The sequence below is a fragment of the Schistocerca piceifrons genome, chromosome 1 (genome assembly GCF_021461385.2).
Source record: "Schistocerca piceifrons isolate TAMUIC-IGC-003096 chromosome 1, iqSchPice1.1, whole genome shotgun sequence".
NCBI lineage: Eukaryota > Metazoa > Arthropoda > Insecta > Orthoptera > Acrididae > Schistocerca > Schistocerca piceifrons.
The window spans coordinates 339,554,539-339,576,604 of NC_060138.1; positions in this window are offsets into that span (position 1 = coordinate 339,554,539).

The following is a 22,066-nucleotide window of genomic DNA, read 5'->3' on the forward strand; positions in this document are numbered from 1 at the left end:
GGGACATGTGAATCTGTGGGGCGCGCATGTGCCCATACCCTGGGGACAACAGGGGAGGCATGCTACTCCCCTCCTCTCTGCCCCCAAGCACTCAGGAAAAGGAAGAAGACATTTACTTGCAATAAAATCATTCAAAAGTTTGACACTGGAACTTTCTGTGGGTACTCAAAGTCGCCATTCAGCTTCGAAATTATTAAAAATACTCCATACACTCAGGTCTTGCCCCAACCCTCTCCCCTACACCCCCAAAAATTATCATATGGGCGCTCTTCCATGGTGGAGTGGTGTAATACATGGAAACGCAGTGCAAATCCACATAAAAGCCAAGCCACCATCTTTGCTCACATCACACAGGGCTCAGTGTTTTCATCTTCCAGATTTCTTTCTCTCCATCTATAATGAAACTTTTCCTCTGACTGACACAGTAGAGTATTTGGGACTAACTCTCGACAGAAAACTGACATGGAATAAAAATTTTCTTAGCATCCAACACAAAGCCCGAAATCAAGAAAAACTGCTAAAGATCATAACATGGTGTTAACTCTTTCTACCATTATCCTCACCTATACATACCTTATCTTTCCGATCCTAACTTGTGCCAATATTACCTGGGTCTTCACTTCCCCTAAATTCTACAAATACCTTAAAATCCTAGAAAGACATGCGCTCTACCTCACCTTCTGCATCTGCCTACCATCCCAAGTCACTTCCTATATCATCTCATCCACTTCTCACACCTTCTTCCTTTCTTCAAGCATCTTCAGGCCCAATGCATTAATCATAAAACTTGAGCATTTCTGAACATGAGGTACATATTATTTGGCACCAGCCCCCCCCCCCCCCCCCCATCCCCTCCTCACTCTTTTCTTCACAGCATGAATTGCCTTTCCTGGGGTTGTTGGTAAGACTAGTGTGTAAAACCTTCAACAATGAACCTAAATCTATTGATGATGGAAAATGGTTTTATTGTCTTTTTACATATTTGCTATTTAGTTGTCTTCTTTTAGATAAATTTCTGAATCTTATTGTAGAGTTAAATATTAAAACAAGAAACAAATTACATTTAAGATGCTTCCTGGGATCTTTGAAAGCTTTTAGTGAAACTGGAAAGAGCTGACCTGTTGTATTGTTCTGGCTTCAGTAAAAATCTGCTGCCTATTAAAGTGAGTGGGAAGAATACACAACATGAAATTTCTGTTACTTTTTAATTTAGTAAAGGAAACTGATAATTGTATAATATACAAATTATTTCCTTTTGATAGGACAAATGTGGAATACAAATACAAAAAATATTGTCCAATTTTATATCGATGTAATAAACATACGGGACTGTTAAGCTGTGTAAGTTGAGTGTAACATATGAAGAAAAGACATCTGCAAGTAATTAAATTTCACAAAATTCACTATGAGAGTAGCTGAAAATTACCAAATGTGGTGAACATATTTCTGTACCCACCTGAAAAGGAAAACATGACTTTGGGTCTGAGGGTGGCACATGGAAAACAAACTGTAACTTGTAATGTGTTGACGTATAGGATGGGCTCGAAAACATTCACACAATACTGACATGAGATTGCTATTGTTCTAACTCTTTTTGGATAGTTACCCTTTTTGTTCACTAGTGAGCTCGTTTTGCACCACTTTGCCTCTAAGTTTTGTGCTGCAGACTTTGTTGGTGGGTTTGCTAAAACACTTCCAGTTTTAAATCTTGGACAAATAGTTCCAATCATATTTCCCATGAAATTTACTTTGCATAGCACTTGACAGTTGACATGCACTGTATTGTGGACACCATTTTCTGTTGCTTGCAACTGATGACTAAACACATTTCCTCCTCTCACTCACCCAAACATAAGAACGCAGTGAAGTACTATGGACAGAGCACGTGGGATATTCCAATGTGCAAACATGTGACAACAAGCGACTGGTGTGTTGAAATGACAGTTTCCAACCTTCTCTATAACGGCAATCCTGTTCATTACCAAGGATCAGTTCCATGTCAGTCTTATAAACATTTTGCAGTACACTTTCATTTTTCCCATCCTGTAGTATTGTATATCTTGTTAAGTCTTAGGTGAAATTAGTGCCCAATTAGATGGAGACCTGATCAAGAAGTTTACATTTCAAATACTAACTATGGCAATATTTACTACTGAAGTCTGTTGTTGCTCATAACCACACATTTGCGGTTAATTTACAAATGGATCAGTTTTGGGTTATTTGTGGATCATTCTTGTTTTAATTATCGTATACTTTTGGCCATGTCAGCTTCTGCTGCTAAGTATGATATTCCTTGTAGGCTGCACAGATGTGGCACATGAATGCCCCTCTCAGCTTGGCCCTTGTCTCATCGGCTCTTATCCTAGCCACTAATCACCAATCATGATATCTGTGGCCAGCCCACCTTCCAGGCATCTTCATGCCTTACACACCCTCTTCAACGATCTCCCACTACTTAACAATGATATCCAACCAGCTACATACTATTCACACAAACTAAGTTGATACACAGTGCAGTGACTGATGGGAATGACGGTAAATGGGAAATGCCTTTACGGTCACTCCCACTAGCAAGTGCTCCGAGTTCAACTTTGCTTGGATGAATAGTATACACTGTTCAGCCAGAGCATTATGACTACCAGCCTACTACTGATACAAACCTGTCCTGATATCAGCAGCACCTAGCAATGAATGACTGTTAGACAGAAACATGGTGTATGTACACTCCTGGAAATTGAAATAAGAACACCGTGAATTCATTGTCCCAGGAAGGGGAAACTTTATTGACACATTCCTGGGGTCAGATACATCACATGATCACACTGACAGAACCACAGGCACATAGACACAGGCAACAGAGCATGCACAATGTCGGCACTAGTACAGTGTATATCCACCTTTCGCAGCAATGCAGGCTGCTATTCTCCCATGGAGACGATCGTAGAGATGCTGGATGTAGTCCTGTGGAACAGCTTGCCATGCCATTTCCACCTGGCGCCTCAGTTGGACCAGCGTTTGTGCTGGACGTGCAGACCGCGTGAGACGACGCTTCATCCAGTCCCAAACATGCTCAATGGGGGACAGATCCGGAGATCTTGCTGGCCAGGGTAGTTGACTTACACCTTCTAGAGCACGTTGGGTGGCACGGGATACATGCGGACGTGCATTGTCCTGTTGGAACAGCAAGTTCCCTTGCCGGTCTAGGAATGGTAGAACGATGGGTTCGATGACGGTTTGGATGTACCGTGCACTATTCAGTGTCCCCTCGACGATCACCAGTGGTGTACGGCCAGTGTAGGAGATCGCTCCCCACACCGTGATGCTGGGTGTTGGCCCTGTGTGCCTCGGTCGTATGCAGTCCTGACTGTGGCGCTCACCTGCACGGCGCCAAACACGCATACGACCATCATTGGCACCAAGGCAGAAGCGACTCTCATCGCTGAGGATGACACATCTCCATTCGTCCCTCCATTCACGCCTGTCGCGACACCACTGGAGGCGGGCTGCACGATGTTGGGGCGTGAGCGGAAGACGGCCTAACGGTGTGCGGGACCGTAGCCCAGCTTCATGGAGAGGGTTGCGAATGGTCCTCGCTGATACCCCAGGAGCTACAGTGTCCCTAATTTGCTGGGAAGTGGCGGTGCAGTCCCATACGGCACTGCGTAGGATCCTACGGTCTTGGCGTGCATCCGTGCATCGCTGCGGTCCGGTCCCAGGTCGACGGGCACGTGCACCTTCCGCCGACCACTGGTGACAACATCGATGTACTGTGGAGACCTCACGCCCCACGTGTTGAGCAATTCGGCGGTACGTCCACCCGGCCTCCCGCATGCCCACTATACGCCCTCGCTCAAAGTCCGTCAACTGCACATACGGTTCACGTCCACGCTGTCGCGGCATGCTACCAGTGTTAAAGACTGCGATGGAGCTCCATATGCCACGGCAAACTGGCTGACACTGACGGCGGCGGTGCACAAATGCTGTGGAGCTAGCGCCATTCGACGGCCAACACCGCGGTTCCTGGTGTGTCCGTTGTGCCGTGCGTGTGATCATTGCTTGTACAGCCCTCTCGCAGTGTCCGGAGCAAGTATGGTGGGTCTGACACACCGGTGTCAATGTGTTCTTTTTTCCATTTCCAGGAGTGTAGTACCAGTAAGCATGCTGTCCATATGTTGAATGGAGAAGGCAAGTGATCTATCTGAGTCAGACTGTGGACAGACTGTGATGACCTGAAGGCACAGCTTGAGCATTTCAGAAAGTGTGTGACTTGTCGGGTGTTCGAGAAGTGATGTGGTAGGTGTCTTCAACACATGGCAAAACCAAGGTGAAATCAGTTACAGATGTCGGGGGGTTGGGTGGCCACTCCTTGTTACAGGTGTCTGATACCATAGGCTGGACAGACTGGTAAAACAGGACAGGTGGCCCACTGTGGTGCAACTAACATCAGAATTTAACACCGGGCAAAGTACAAGTTTGAATGAACATTCAGTGCACCAAACACTCCTAACAATGAGCCTCCACAACCAACAACCTATGCATGTGCCAATGTTAACACCATGACATCAGCAGCTATGACCATTGGCACTGGACTTTAGCCTAGTGTCAGAGCATTGCCTGGTCTAATGAATTCCAATACCTTCTTCATCATGCTGATGGAAGTGTGTGAATCCACAGTCTTCCTGGAGAACAGCTCCTTAACATCTGTACTGTGGGACAGAGACAAGCATGCAGCATCTCCATTATGCCCTGTGAAACATTCATGTGGCCATCCATGGGTCCAGTGGAGATCATGCAGGGCATGATGATGGCCAAGAAGTACCGTACACTGGTTGCAGATCACATACACCCCTTTATGGTGATCATGTCTCCCAATGGCAGTGGCATTTTTCAACAAAATAATGCACCACGCCACAAGGCCTGGAGTGTAATGAAGTGGTTCAAGAAACACAGTGGCGAGTTCCAATTGATGTGCTGCTGCCACTCCAGTTTGCCAGATCTGTACCCAATCGAACACATACGGCATGTGACATCAGAACTAATCAGTCCGTCCCCGGTACCTGAGTGATCAGCATGATAGAATGTCAATCCTAAGGGCCCGAGTTCAGTTCCTGGCTGGGTTGGAGACTTTCTCCACTCAGAGACTGGTGTTGTGTTGTCCTAATCATCATTATTTCATCCCAATTGCCGCGCAAGTCGCTGAAGTAGAGTCAAATCGAAAGACTTGCACCCGGCGAACAGTCTACCCAACAGGAGGCCCTAGTCACAGGACATTTATATTTACATTTACATTTATCAGAACTAATTGACCCCTTCCCTGGTATTTAAGGGAATTAGGTGACTTGTGTGTGCAGATGTGGTGCCATCTCCCTCCAGCAGCCTACTGAGCCTCATTGCTTCCATGCCACGACACTTGCCAAAGGTGGACATACAAGTAGGTGGTCATAATGTTCTGGCTGATCAGTGTGTCCTTCTTTCCAGCCAATTTTCCTCCCTTTCCATTCCTTCGCCCCAAAAGACTTCAGTTGCTCTCTACAGTTCTCCAAGGACCCATAATAGACATACCGATTGTTGGAAATTGATTAGTTAAGACATTTATATCCATGAATAGTAAAATTGATTTGTAAGTGTAAAATGCTGTATTACTAGTGGTGAACTCTTTTGTTATACGAGGGTGGTTTGAAAAGTTCTGGGAATGGAATAGGAAAAAAGCACTTACATCACTGAAACGTTTTTTATTTTTCGAAGCAGTCTCCTTGTGGATTAATGCACTTGGTCCAATGATGTTCCAGTGCCTTGATCCCATCTTGAAAATGAGTTTCCTCCAGGCATGCAAAATAGTTGTTATCTCTGGCTATCAACTCTTCATTTGAAGTGAAACTTCATCCGCCAAAAAAAAAAAAAACAGTTTTGGGAAGAGATGGTGGTCTGATGGAGCCATATCAGATGAATAAGGCGGATGTGGCAACAATTCATACCTTATTTTGTGTAATTCTGCCGTGGCGACGGCACATGCGTGTGGGCGCGCGTTGTCTTGATGGAAGACAGCTTTTTTCCTTGCTAAACCTGGCCTTTTTTCTTGTATCTTTTGTTACTATTTGTCCAGGAGGTTAACATATTATTCTCCAGCAATTGTTTGCCCAGTGGGGAGATAATCTACAAACAGAATCCCCTTCACATCCCTGAACACTGATGCCATGACCTTTCCTGGCAAAGGAATTGTCTTTGCTTTCTTTGGTGATGGAGAATCAGCATGTTTCCACTGCTTTGACTGTTTGTTTTGTATCTGGGGTACAGTAGTGCACCCTAGTTTCATCTGTGGTCACAAACTGGCGCAAAAAATCTTGTTCGTTTCTCCTAAAATGGGCCAAACATTGTTGCGATATGTCCATCTGCATGCGTTTTTGATCCAGTGTCTAAAGTCATGGCACCCATCTTGCACACAATTTTTCATTTCTAATTATTCAGTTAAAATGTGATATACCCTTTCAGATGACATCTGGGAAGCATGAGTAATTTCACTTCCTCCATGACCATTTTGTTCACTTCTGCAATGATTTTTGAAGTAGTGACCATCTTGGCCATCCACTGTGTGGATTATCATCTAAACTCTCCTGACCAAATTTAAATTCATTTGTTGGCAACAGTTGAATATGAGGGAGTAGAGTCCCCAAGTGTATTCTGGAAATCGGCTTTAACATCATTTGCTTTCATATCTTTCTTTACAAAGTAGTTAATCGCTGCTCAAATTTTGATTTTTTCCTTCTTTACAAATAACTATGCAGGAACAACAGAGCCACATCACCACCACAGCTCTCTTCCAAGAGCACTGACGTGCCACGTGTTTACAGGCAACAGTTCAGTGAATATCACGTGAACAACTCGCACTAGCACTGACCTCTCATGATTCTGAGAACTTTCCAGTGAATATCACATGAACAACTCGTTGCACTAGCACTAACCTCTCATGATTCTGAGAACTTTTCAAACCACCCTCTTATATTTCTCCGAATCATAATGAGAGTGTTGTAAGACAGAGTTGCTACCTATTACTGTTGTTCATGACATAGAAATTGGTGTAGAAACCCAGAAGAATATTCACAGTTGCTGTTCAGACACCATGATTTTAAACATACTGCATGCAGAAATACCTTGAGGTAGTGTGATTTACCATGCCAGACAATGAATGCTGCCAACAATGACCACCTGCATGCACAGCTAAGATTAGCTGAATTATCACACCACACATATTGTACTTCAGTTTGTAAATGCAGTTGAATCAATAGTTTATACTGCTACTGTAGCTGCTCGGTTGGCACTATAACTAATTGTCAGATATTGCACTATGCTGGTAGACTGTTTATGACTGATGTTGCCAACTGTTAGTTTGTATCAAACTACAGTATGTACTAGCTTAGTACAACGCTAAATGCAGAATGAATGTGCTTCTCCTATATAGACAAGAGACTGTATTTCCCAACGCGACACAAATTCTAGCCAACAATGCATTTGGAACAGATAACAACAATGAAGCTATTGCTTTGCCTTATGAAATAGGGTGATTTCATCTCAAATCATACATGTCAAGAGTGTATGTGTCACATCATTATTTCAAAGTTTTCTGAGAAAAAATGTATGTTGAAGTTCCACAAGACACCTCACAAAGATTAAAATATTTTAATTTTCTGATGATTTGTTAAAATATGGGAAAGTAAAAACATATAATAAAAACTTACAAGTGATAGAGATCTGAGATTATTTTTAGTAGCAATCATGTTCATGATACTATCAGACATGATTAACATGTACAAACTTTTGAGATTTTTCCACCTTTAATTTGAATAAATAAACTACAAAAATTTGTAACATTTAGCAAACTTCAAAATTATGGTTTGAAAATATGAATAGTCACAGGATGTCAACTGTGGTGAGAAATGATAAAATGGAAAGACAGCTCATCATCACCATCATCATGATCATCTATGACTGATTATGCCTTTCAGCATTCAGTCTGGAGCATAGCCCCATTATAAAATTCCTCCATGATCCCCTATTCAGTGCTAACATTGGCGCCTCTTCTGATGTTAAGCCTATTACTTCAAAATCATTCTTAACCGAATCCAGGTACCTTCTCCTTGGTCTGCCCCAACTCCTCCTACCCTCTACCGCTGAACCCATGAGTCTTTTGGGTAACCTTGCTTCTCTCATGTGTGTAACATAACGCCACCATTTAAGCCTGTTCGCCCTGACTGCTACATCTATAGAGTTCATTCCCAGTTTTTCTTTTATTTCCTCATTGTGGACACCCTCCTGCCATTGTTCCCATCTACTAGTACCTGCAATCATCCTAGCTACTTTCATATACGTAACCTCAACCTTGTTGATAAGGTAACCTGAATCCACCCAGCTTTCGCTCCCATACAACAAAGTTGGTCGAAAGATTGAACGGTGCACAGATAACTTAGTCTTGGTACTGACTTCCTTCTTGCAGAAGAGAGTAGATTGTAGCTGAGCGCTCACTGCATTAGCTTTGCTACACCTCACTTCCAGTTTTTTCACTATGTTGCCATCCATGTGAGAATATGCATCCTAAGTACTTGAAACCGTCCACCTGTTCTAACTTTGTTCCTCCTATTTGGCACTCAATCCATTTATATCTCTTTCCCACTGACATTACTTTCGTTTTGGAGATGCTAATCTTCATACCATAGTCCTTACATTTCTGATCTAGCTCTGAAATATTACTTTGCAAACTTTCAATCGAACCTGCCATCACAACTAAGTCATCCGCATATGCAGGACTGTGGTTCATGGTGTGGGTTCCTGTAGTCATGTCCTAGTTCATGAACCATGGGCAACGTATGAGTGGCCAACTAAGTGTCCCGACAGTCGGGATACCAGTTACTTTGGAATAAGGCTGGGCATCTCAGACATATTCTGAGTCATGGTCACCCTTGTGCTCGTACGGCATAGACTACCGAACCCACTGGTTAGTCCCTCAACCGTTAGGGGTAAAACTCAGTGGGACTCGGGGCAAGTAAGGCTATCAACCTGCTTCCCTGGTACTTTGAATATGAAGCTGGCAACAATCAGAGCAAAATGGAAAGACAGCTACGAAATTAATATCTGAAATTCTTAAACTACCAAAATTTTTGTGCATAAAGGTGAGAGAATCTGAAAATTTTTCACTCTTTGTAAATTATTTTCTCTTAAACCTCCATCTCAAATACTCTACTTGAAGTAGCTATCTGGTATCGGTGTCAATAATTGTACCTTCTCAGCAAAGGTAGCTGAGATAGCAGTATCAAGATTTTGAAACAACATATTACATTGGGTGCACATGTCACTATCTTCAGGCTCTGTACCAAGTGTATCTACATTATACACTTCACAAAGTTTTGAAGATGTTGTTTGTGTAACACTTGTTTCAGGTTCTTCCACTTTTCTTTGTACATGCCATTTTCTTCTTGTGCTTCTTATCTTGCCTGGGCATTGAAGGGGAGACATATTAGGAGATGCAACAGAAATGCTAACATTCAATGCATCAACAGCTTCACTCCCAGGAATAAAAACATGCACTGTCTCCTTCCGTTTCACATATTGGTGACAGTGATCATTCAGGTGGGTTATCACTAAATTTCTCTTTGTAGTGATTATAACTGTTCTTACACAGTGGCTGTGATGGTAACACAGTTACTTGAGGACCAAAATATTTCTGCGACACCTCTGACAGATTTCAAACAACTGTGAAGTGTTTTTCCCTTTTCTTAAACACTGTCTTCTTGTGTATTTTTTCATAGTCCACATATCACACCCTTTCACTACTGGTACTGTATTTCCTCATTGAAATTGTATCTAACAAAAAGTTCAAACCAAACACAAAACTCTCTGCAGAATGATTCATGTGCACAATCTCACTTGTTTGTTATAAACAGAAGATAGCTGGAAACAATACTGCCAACAGCCATATCTTACACTAGAAATTCAATAATGCAAAATATGCAGAATGTTGAAAAGTTTCTTTACACAGAAAAATATTGTCCGCATTGATTGTAGTAACTACTAGCACAGAAAATATATTGTGCAATTTTCAAAAACTTTGTAATGAGGATTTTCGAGAAAATTATTCATAAAGGTTGTAAAAATGCAGTTTTTTAAATGTTTAGTAATCAATACTTACGTAATAGAGACAGCTGAAGCAGAGAAGGTACTGTTTATAGTTACATCCATTATATCTCATAATAAAACAAGGACTTGTGACTTTTAAATTAGAAAAAAAAATTTAGTGGAAGAAAATAATTTTTTTGTATTTCCTTCTTAAATTTATAAGTTAAAAGAAAGTCCATAAGTGTGTGTGTGTGTGTGTGTGTGTGTGTGTGTGTGTGTGTGTGTGTGTGTGTGTTGGATTTATTAGTTACACTTGATTTTAGTTCTCTACTCATTTAGGAGTTCATTACAAAATATAAATTTTTTGAAGGACAGTACCATTTAATTTTGCCCAGTAATGACCCACGTGAAATCATCGAATTTTCATTTAGCAAAATGAGCAACTACTTCAAACCAGTTACAAGACGTATGAAGAACTGTTGAGCAAGAAAATTACAACACATCCTGAAGTTTTAGATGTATATTGAAACACTAGAATGGACTCCAGAATTACTTGAAAGAGCTACTACTGGTACCTAGTATTAGTTGGAAATCTGTTCTGGATGTAAGAAGAGAGAACTACTTGCAAAAAGAACAATAGCAACTCAAGTTCAAGGAATGAGAATACCAACAGGTGGAATACAGCAATCAACCCGAAGAAAGAAACCACAACCAAGGGGCCAGGATTTTTGGTAGTACCCGCAGTGGTTTCACGGAAGAAAGCAGTTAACAAAGTGAGTCATCAAGTGGATGAACGGGTATATGACTATCATAACACAGATGATCACAGTGCATCAAGATTAAAGACATTAACAGAACCTACAACTTCAAACATAGAGTCAAATTGCTCTCAGAGGAATACAGACAGAGACAAACTACATACTTTTCTACAAATTAACATACATTGTATTAGAAATAAGATTTTAGAATTAGAACATTTATGTAACATTGAGCATGTAGATGTTATATGTGTATATGAGCACTGGTTAACCCAAGAACAAGTAAATATGTTTGTTCCCCAAGGGTATGTTGTAGGAGACATGATATGTAGAAAACAGAGAAAGAATGGTGGGGCTGGAATTTTAGTCAAAGAAGGAATAAAGTTTTCCAGAATTGATGTATCTATGTACTCATCAGAACTAGCTGGGGAGTTTAGTTGTGTAAAACTAATGAATGAAAACATAGTGGTAGTTAGTCTATATAGATCACCAGATGGTGACGTAAATTTGTTTATTGAAAAATGTGGATTAATAGTTAAAAAGATATTGAAGAGTAAAACAAGAATTGCTGTATGTGGTGATTTCAACATAGAAATGGTAAATACACAGAGGCCAGTCGCTAGGACATTTTTGAATATGCTAAGATCATTAGACCTCTATTGTACAAATAACCATGCCACACGTAAGAATGCCTGCATAGACAATATTGTTGTGAATTTCCATAGGAAAGATTTTACAGTCAAACTTGCAGCAAGTGGACTTGCAGATCATGAGCCACTACTCCTTACACTCTGTAAGAGGCAACCAGTTAAAACTGAAGAACCTAAAGTAGTAATGGTACGAGGACAAAAGGAAGAATGCATAAGTATGTTTGTTGATAGATTAGGAAATGCAGGTTGTCATTCTGGAAGCCAGAGATTACTTCTTTAAAATGTATACAGATTTATGGTATTCTTGCTAACCAGTAAAAACAATGAATATCCAAGTAAAATGAAAAAGAAAAATCTGAACTGGTTTACAGAAGAGCTTGCAGAAAGTAGAGGAAACATTGCATATGCTGAACCAGATGCATAAGCAAGCTGCTAACCAAGGAGCAGAACAGAGTGTGAACATTCATAGGTCATACCTGAAATACAAAAAATACTACAAAGCTAAACTTCTTCTTGCAAAAAAGCAAGCAGTGGAAAACTACATAGAAAGGGCTCTAAATAAATGCAAGGCAGCATGACAAATAGTAAAACAAGAGAATACACAAAAATGCACAAAACAGCTCTGCTTGAACCTGAGGAATTAAATCAGTACTTTTTAAACTCAGTTGAAGAAATAATAACAGTATTAAAGCAACAAATTCATCTGCAATGGACCTTGTTGGAACACCACAAGGTATTTCAATGGAGGGCTGTCACACCTGCTGATCTTATAAAAGCCGTATCCAAATTTTCAGGTTCTAAAAGTATGGATTGTTATTGGTTATCAAAGAACATAATTGAAAAGACAATACACTCAATCGACAAACCATTAGCTTATATATATATAAAAAAACAAAGATGATGTGACTTACCAAATGAAAGTACTGGCAGGTCGACAGACACACAAACAAACACAAACATACACACAAAATTCAAGCTTTTGCAACAAACTGTTGCCTCATCAGGAAAGAGGGAAGGAGAGGGAAAGACGAAAGGATGTGGGTTTTAAGGGAGAGGGTAAGGAGTCATTCCAATCCCGGGAGCGGAAAGACTTACCTTAGGGGGAAAAAAGGACAGATATACACTCGCACACACACACATATCCATCCACACATATACAGACACAAGCAGACGTTTTTAAAGACAAAGAGTTTGGGCAGAGATGTCAGTCGAGGCAGAAGTGCAGAGGCAAAGATGTTGTTGAATGACAGGTGAGGTACGAGTGGCGGCAACTTGAAATTAGCAGAGATTGAGGCCTGGTGGATAACGGGAAGAGAGGATATACTGAAGAACAAGTTCCCATCTCTGGAGTTCGGATAGGTTGGTGTTAGTGGGAAGTATCCAGATAACCCGGACGGTGTAACGCTGTGCCAAGATGTGCTGGCCGTGCACCAAGGCATGTTTAGCCACAAGGTGATCCGCATTACCAACAAACACTGTCTGCCTGTGTCCATTCATGCGAATGGACAGTTTGTTGCTGGTCATTCCCACATAGAATGCGTCACAGTGTAGGCAGGTCAGTTGGTAGATCACGTGGGTGCTTTCACACGTGGCTCTGCCTTTGATCGTGTACACCTTCCGGGTTACAGGACTGGAGTAGGTGGTGGTGGGAGGGTGCATGGGACAGGTTTTACACCGGGGGCGGTTACAAGGGTAGGAGCCAGAGGGTAGGGAAGGTGGTTTGGGGATTTCATAGGGATGAACTAAGAGGTTACGAAGGTTCGGTGGATGGCGGAAAGACACTCTTGGTGGAGTGGGGAGGATTTCATGAAGGATGGATCTCATTTCAGGGCAGGATTTGAGGAAGTCGTATCCCTGCTGGAGAGCCACATTCAGAATCTGATCCAGTCCCGGAAAGTATCCTGTCACAAGTGGGGCACTTTTGTGGTTCTTCTGTGGGAGGTTCTGGGTTTGAGAGGATGAGGAAGTGGCTCTGGTTATTTGCTTCTGTACCAGGTCAGGTGGGTAGTTGCGGGATGTGAAAGCTGTTGTCAGGTTGTTGGTGTAATGCTTCAGGGATTCCGGACTGGAGCAGATTCGTTTGCCTGTTGACGTACTACTGGGGAAACCAGAGTTTTATGGGGTGAGAGGGAGCACATTGGCTGTGATAAATTCTTATTTAAGTAACCGAAAACAATTCATTTCAATCAGAAATGTAAATTCTTGCGTAATGGAAATCAGCACAGGTTTAGCACAAGGGTCTATCATTGGACCCTTCTTCTTCATTGTAGCTATTAATGATTTACCTAAAAACATAGCCACTCTGGCATGTGTTATGCTGATGATACAACACTACTTATCACATATCAGAATTTCAGATCTGAATAAACTAACAAAAGAAACACTTGATAATGCACTGGACTAGTTTGCAGACAATAAGCTCCTGTGCAATCTTGATAAAACCCAACAACTTTTAATGGGAACATCAATTGAAGTAGGCAATATGTCGGTAAATTTCTTAGGTATTCACATTGACTCAAAACTATTGGGAGGAACATGTCAATCACGTATATGAAAAATATCTCGGGTGGCATGCCTTATCTTGAAACTAAGGGAGGTAGTGAGCTTGGAGTACCTTAGGGTAACATACTTTGGGCTATTCGAGTCACATACTTCATATGGTCTGATTATATGGGGGCACTCCCCTCACATCAAGAACATCTCAAAATTACAAAAAAAAAGTCTTACACATAATATGTAAAAGATGTCATAGGGAGCACTGTCGTCCTCTTTTTTCCATACTCAGAAAACTCACAATTATAAATTTATACATATATGTGTCTGTATTCTACATTAAAAATAACATTTCAGAATTTATTACCAGAGGGGAAATGCATGAACACAACACCAGGGCTAAGGGTAATTTAGACATACCGTGCCACAGATTAGCAAGAACAGGAAATTCCCACAAAGTAAACCCACTTAAAATGTTCAATAAACTGCCAATTCATGTTCAGTCAATGGATATAATTCTTTTAAAATTAAGTGGTACAGCTGATTGTCAGATCATCCATTCTATGACATTAAAGAATTCTTGGAGATGCCTTGGAAGCATGTACAACACTTGTAGAATTATAAAATAAATCCTTCATAAAGTAAGTGTATACCAAGAACTTACAGGTAACTTTACGCTGCTCATAAATCACCTTGAAGCTCTTCTGAGCTATTTAACAGAAAAAGAAGAAGAAGAAGAAATATTGACTCCAGATAACTTCAGTGTCGATTTTCTTAGAAACTCTTCTAATAAGAATGTATTGCTCAATAACAATATTATTCAACTAAAATTATCCTGTAAACTTCCCAACTAGACATGACGTGGAGTAACGTATATACCGCTAACGGCATGAATGAAATGTACATTTTTATTAGTAAAGTCCTTGCGTATCTAAATACTGTTTTCCCCCAGAACTAACATAACATCTGTGATTTCAGTAATAATTGTGACTACATGATCAACACAATTAAAGTAAATTACAGTGTAAAGTGACATAATACAGAGTTAATGACAGTTTAGTGAAGTTTACTTATTATGAAGCTCGAAAAATTCAGCAACAGGGTAGAATCAGTGGTCAAGCAAGAACTTTTTCAACTCTATTGGTACTCTTCATGAATCAGCCATTTCAAAATGGTCATGAGTCACAAAAGTAAAATTTTACAGTTCAAGGCAAAAACACCCTACAGCGATAAACCATCTATCTACTTATTGCTATCTCAATTCCAATGTTTATTGAGTCTTAATGAAATGTGTAGCATTGTGCATTTTTGATTTGTAATTTATAGTTTAGCTTATAAGTAAATTTAAAAATTACTGGCTCCTGATCTTTTTGCAATGAACAACTATTCATTACAATATTTGAAACCTATACCTGGGAACACATGTTAATTTAATTACAATATCAGTAAATCTGGTAAACTGCACACTCAAATGAGACTATTACTGTTTTATTTACATTTTGAGCTGTAGCTGTGCTTCCTAAAACAAATTGAAGCAAAACATAATAAAACAAATAAATCCTCCTGATCGTCATTATCATTGTTTGTTCCCTCTGATATTGGCCACTCATGCAATTGCACATAAAATTCTACATACTCAGGTGGAATATATCTTTGCAGTTTCAGTACATCTTGTATTTCTAAACATTGATGGGAACCCATTTTTTAGGATATGCTGACTCTCTGGGAAGTAAAGGATCTTCATTGAAACTGTAAAGGAGCTTAAATATATCCATGATAGCAACATTAATAAATCGCTCTGTTACCACTTGCTCATAATAATGTCACACCATACTCAAAACTCTTTGATTTAGAAGAGGAAAAATAAATTGTATGTTCCTTTGGAAAGTGTTACCATTTGTCAAACATAAGAAGAAACAATACATGTGATTGCAGCGAAAGGCTACCACTGTCTTTTACTTACAATTAAACACACTTCCATATAGTCATTGCAAAAATGCACGAGTCAGTGACTGATGATCTTTCTACAGGGAGTGAGGGTTTGATTTGTGATGTCTTATAATTATTAAGCTGGCTACCCTTCAGCACCTAGTTCCAATATATAACTCATTTTTGGAAAAAAAAGTTGACTCATGACTTTCTGCAATGACCTGTTCAAATATATTTAACTTCAGCATGCATTTTAAATAAGAAGGTGCATGGCTACATATAACTCCAGTATGGTGTACTCGTTTTTTGCATAAGCTGATAAACTTTTCTTTTGTGGAATTTCCCCAAAAATTATTCTGTACATCAGTCGTGAATGTATACAATCATGGTACATGTTCACCACTGATGAGCAGCTTGTATTTTGAGTGAGAAACCTAATGCCATGCATGAGTGTATTCAGCTTTTTGTTTATATATTTAGGTACATATAATACTTCAAATTCTGAATATGTAAACCTAAAAAAATTGTCTGATTCACATTTGAGACATTTTGTTTTGATAGTAAAAATAGGGTTCGCAAGATGAGTATCTTGTGTGGCATGAAAGCAAACTGTGAATTTTTTTTTTTCCCCGAATTTATGATGAACCACAGTGCTAGACTGTGCACAGCCAATGTTGCAGTTTCCTGTGTAAGTTAATTACAATATTATGTCATCTGCAGAGAGTTCAGTGGTTCCATCATGTAATTTATTAGCCAAGTCATTTACATACAGTAGAAATAGGGCAGGTCACAGAAGAGACCTTTGTAGGGCTTCACACTTGATTTTTTTTTCTTTGCTGAAAAAAATGCCTTTGCATTTTATGTCTGTAATCTATTGCTGATTGTTGAGGTATTAGTGAGTTAACCTTTCAAACTGGCCTTTAATTCCATAATTAATTAACTTATAATCAGGAACATCAAAGGCCTTACTAAGATCAAGAAACATTTCTTCCAAAAGTTCCTCCAAGTTATTATAAAACATTTTTTGTCTTTATCTGTTGATCTGTATATGCAAATAATAATTTTGTCTTGGTAATTCAACTGTAGAGAGTTCTGTATGTTTTCACTGGACAAATTATGATATTTAGTTATACTGTTGAATTCAATATTTTCTTTAACATATACACAAGTACCCCATGCTACAATGTTTTCCTACAAAACATGTTTGCAAGTTTGAACTGAGTCAGTTATGCTAGCTCCAAGACAATAATCGGTAAAGCATAAGGCAGAAGTATTATTACGATCATTTAATATTACTTCTATTTCATTAAGTTAATTGGACAGTAATTGAATATTCTGATGGAGCAATTTAGGTACAAGAAAAAAAGCTAACCCTGACTGTCAGTCAGGAACAGCTCTAATTTGATGCTGTAACTCATTACAAGGCACATTGCAAAATTTTAAAGATAGTAATATGGGCATCAAAGCAGAAGCATTACAAGAAAAAGATTATCACTTTTGATAACAAAATTAAGACAATATGGGATTTAGTAAAGGAAGAAACCAATAGAAGAGGATCAGATAGCATTAAGAGGCAACTAATTTACTTAAACACACACCTTGAGTACCTAGTAAACAAATTGTGAGACAGCATTGCTAGCCATTAGTTACTCTTAGGAGGCAAAATTTTTAGCACCTACTCCCAGCAGACAGGCCTAAAAGTACATGCCCAAAATAATACAGGTAGCTTTTAAAACGATTACTTTCTTCCTCTTGTAGGAAAGAGGATAGGTGGGGAAGGTAAATGAGAAGGGTAAGTTACTTTCTTAATTTTATTTTTTTAACTCAGCTAACATAATAGGGACTCTAAAAATATAAAAAAGAAAATAATTTCTAATATTTGCACTGTAGAGAAAGAATTATGTTCCCTATTACTTAGAAACCTACAGCTGTTAACTGCCCCATCCCTATGTAGTTATGAAATTGTTATCTTTTTGTACAACAGATATGAATTATTTGGATAAAATCATATTGTTCACACATACAACACAAGAAACAAAGAAACATGTGTTTTTCATCTATTAACTCAAACTGTGTACTCTGTGGAAACACTGTTTTGAGAGGTAATTTTGCTAGCAGTTGACTTGCCTCTGGCACAACACAACAGACTCATTCAGAGGCAGTCAGTTTGATGGCTTTACTATGTTCAGATGTTTGCTTGTGTATGCTCATGTTGTTAATAAATATTGTTCTTCTGAGTATCATGATCATGTGGTTATTTATCATAATCATCCCCTGTACCCTGAGGATTTACACAGTCAGTATTTTCTGTCATAGTTTCGAGTCATGAATTTAGTTTGGTGAAATCATTTACTCCAAAGGACTCAGGTATACCTTCCTTAAGTAGGGCACATAGATAACAGTCATAACTGTCTGACAGTAACAACACTTTGTGAATGGCTTTACACTTTGTATGCCATTTATGTCCACTGAAAAGAAAATTGTATGTGAACTGATAATTTTAGCTGGAGAAATTTTATTGGTTATTCCATTAAGTAAATACTACTGTTCTTTATAGAACTATCATCTTAATGATATATTGTTCTTTATTAGCATCAAAATAATTATTGTCACCACAATGTAAATTTCTGTAATGTCTCCTCAATACAAACCAAGTGATTTGGAATTGCACATCAAGACATAAATAAAACGATGTTCATGCAATTTTATTTAACTAATACCACCCCCCCCCACTCATAATAATAGAAAAACAATAGGACTAACAATGAGTGAATTATGAACTTGTGGATTCATAGTCTAATCTTAACTGTGCAGCTGCTAGGGCACAAACATATCACTGAGAAAAATTATTGTAGTTAATTCATTTCAAAGTACTTATGTATATAGTTGTTGGCGAAAATTATAACAACAATAGTAGCAAGACTGTGAGTCTAATTGTTAAACAGTAGGTATGTCACAGATAATTACATTGGTACTTACACAGCTCACATATGAGAATTGCAACAATGACCTCTGAACTTCCCATGTTTGGATTTCAACTACTGCTCTGTACCAAAGCAAAAGGCAACAAAAGTTGAAATTTCATACAGCAGTGATATGTCTTGACTCACACCACACATCCCTGAATTATATCCGCCTGCTTAGCTGGGTGGTAACACACTCGCCTGCCATGCAAGTGGGTCCGGGTTTGATTCCTGGCTGGGTTGGAGATTTTCTCAGATTATGGACTGGGTGTAGTGTCATTTTCATCATCATTTCATCCTCATCACCAGAATGCAAGTGGCCCAATGTGGCATCAAGTGAAATAAGACTTGCACCCGGTGGCCAAACTTCCCCGGATGGGGCCTCCTGGCCGACAGTGCCATACAATCATTTCATTTTTTTCCTTGAATTATCACAGAAGGGTTACAAATCTGATGTTATTGCTGGTATGTGGCCAGTTTGTGTTAATGCCTAACTACCATATGGGTGGTACTCATTACCAACAGTAACATGTGGACATAGAGACAATATTAAAATCTCAGTTCAGTATGGCAACAACATAACACAGCTTCAAATGATCATTCCTATCATATCACTGAAAACTGATCATTATTCCGGGGACACCCGGTACCTCTGAAGACTGTCAATAAGTTATTATCTCTCAAATGCCTTGGGAACACAAACAAAATTCAAGTTTATGTACAGGGCCAGTTAGAAAGAAATGTCTCCTAGTTTTTTTTTCTACTTCATTAAACTGATAATGTAGTAATCATGAATTTGTCACACTTCCACAAACCTCCTCCTACAAGCCATTCCAGTGATGGCATCCTACGTCAACAGTAATATGTTATGTCTTTGCTGCTGTGAAACACATCTCTTCTACTGGGCAAGTGCTCAAAGCTCTTAAAGGTATGCATTTTAGAGCCCATGTTTATTATACAATGCTTTCTTGTTTTAGTCCATACCACCTCCTTACAAAATATGAAAACAAAGAGCTTGCAGTAGAAGAGGTCTTCTGTCAGAGGTATCAGAACAAGATTTGCTTATAACTTTCAGCTTGGTTGTATGTGGAACAAGGTCCCTTATATCAACTTGATACATTTACTGTTCTCCATCAACCCTGAAAGTTTGTAACATCATCAAGGAATCACCCAGTATAATGTTCTTTTATAACAATTTAAAGTCTGATGGAGTGCAGCAGATTGACAGTAATACAGTCTAGAGGTGGAGTCTCTTACAATTGCATCACTATGTTAATTTATATTTTAACTCTTCCTTAAATTTTTTCCTGTAGTCTTTACATTTTACACTAAATGGCATGCATAAGTGATTTTCTACATAGTGTCTGTGCTATGCTGTCTTAAGCTGTTGCCATACTCACCTGAGATTTTAATACTATCTACATGTCCACTTGTTTCCATTGGTAGTGAGTACTGCTGGCACTCTAGTTAAGCAGTAACGTAAACAAGCCACATACCTATAATAACATCAGATTTGTAGTCCTTCTGTGTTGACACATAGGTGCATACTGCGAGTCAACACACAACACTGCTGTATTGAATTTTAACTTTTGCTGCCTTTTGCTTTTGGATTGAGTAGTAGGTGAAATCCAAACTTGGAAAGTTCAGAAATCAACACGGTATGTATGGGTTGTGTGAGTACCAGTGTAATGATCAGTGACATACCTTCTATGTAACATTTAGACTCACAATAAAGCCACTAATGTTGCTATAATTTTCATCAACTATTATATACTAAAGTATTATGAAATGAATCAATTATACCATACTAATTTTTACCAGTTGCATGTGTGTGCCTTAGTAGGTGCACAGCTAAGTTTAGATTGAAAATCCAAAAGTTCATAATTCAGACATTGTAGGTCCTGTTGTTGTTCTGTTTTTATGAGGGAGGGGTGGGAGTGGGGGGTGGGGGTGGTATTAGTTATATAGTATGAGATCACCAAAGAAATGTTCAACTAATTACAGTTAGAGATGCTACAGGACAGATACAGAGTATCACAAAGACTCTCACTCCCAAAATTTTGAGAGCCCATATTCCAATAAACATCCAGAAATATATTAGCTTATGCAACATACGTTTTGCATAATGATCAGAATATCCCTCACTCCACATTATACAATGGCTTTTGGAATACAAATGCAGCTGTAATTACAGATGTTCTAAAACACTACTATATTTTTACATTTTATGAAGAACACAACTTTACATTTCTCTACTTTTACGGCCAATTTTCGATATTTGCTCCCAGCTGAAGTTATCTCAAGATGTAACTGATCATTTGTATGATTTTTCTTGCCTCAAATAGCCTAAGACCTGCCCAATCACATCATCAGGGTAAAATCCATAAAAAGATATTGATCTTTTGGTAGGGTAGCCAACTGGTTGAGCTACAACCTTAGGACTTCCTAACCTTCCCAATAATTATTGGGTTTATCTCTATAAACTGTAGCATCACATCACATTTTTGTGACATCATAAATCTGCCCTTTATTCTCAACTATTTGTTGCAGTCAGAGAGAATGCATTGCTCATTGTCAGTGGCATCTAATCTTAGCATCTCACTCATTAGAGAGGGATGCAAATGGGAAGATTCAGTAAACAAAATTGAAATCAAACATTATTGTCATAAATCTGTTGTCAGTTGAAAGTGTGTGCAATTACTAGTGTTTAGAAATGAATGAACAGTTGGCACTAGCTTTTTACATTATGAAACAACTTCTTTGAAAGTATGGTGGGTAAAAACAAAACAGTGTTGTGCACTTGGGATAAACTGGAAAATTTGCACTGTTTTAACAGGACGGTTTTGCATTCAGGAGTATGGGGGCTCTCATCCCTGTCTCACCATCCTGGTGTAGGCTTTCAATGGTTTCCCTAAACTACAGCTGGCATATGTCAGGAAGGTTCATCCTACAATGCCACAGCCAACTGTCTGTCCTATCCTTGTCAGCCTAACCTGTAAATATGCAAATTTGTGTATATATGAATTATGTTTTTTGCTCTTATACTGTAACATCACATGTCAAACATCCTTGTTAAAGTAAGCCACAAATGAATAAAATTACTATTACAATTAATATTACATCCTACTGTAATTGATGAAGGTTCTGAAGAATGTAAACAGCAATGTCA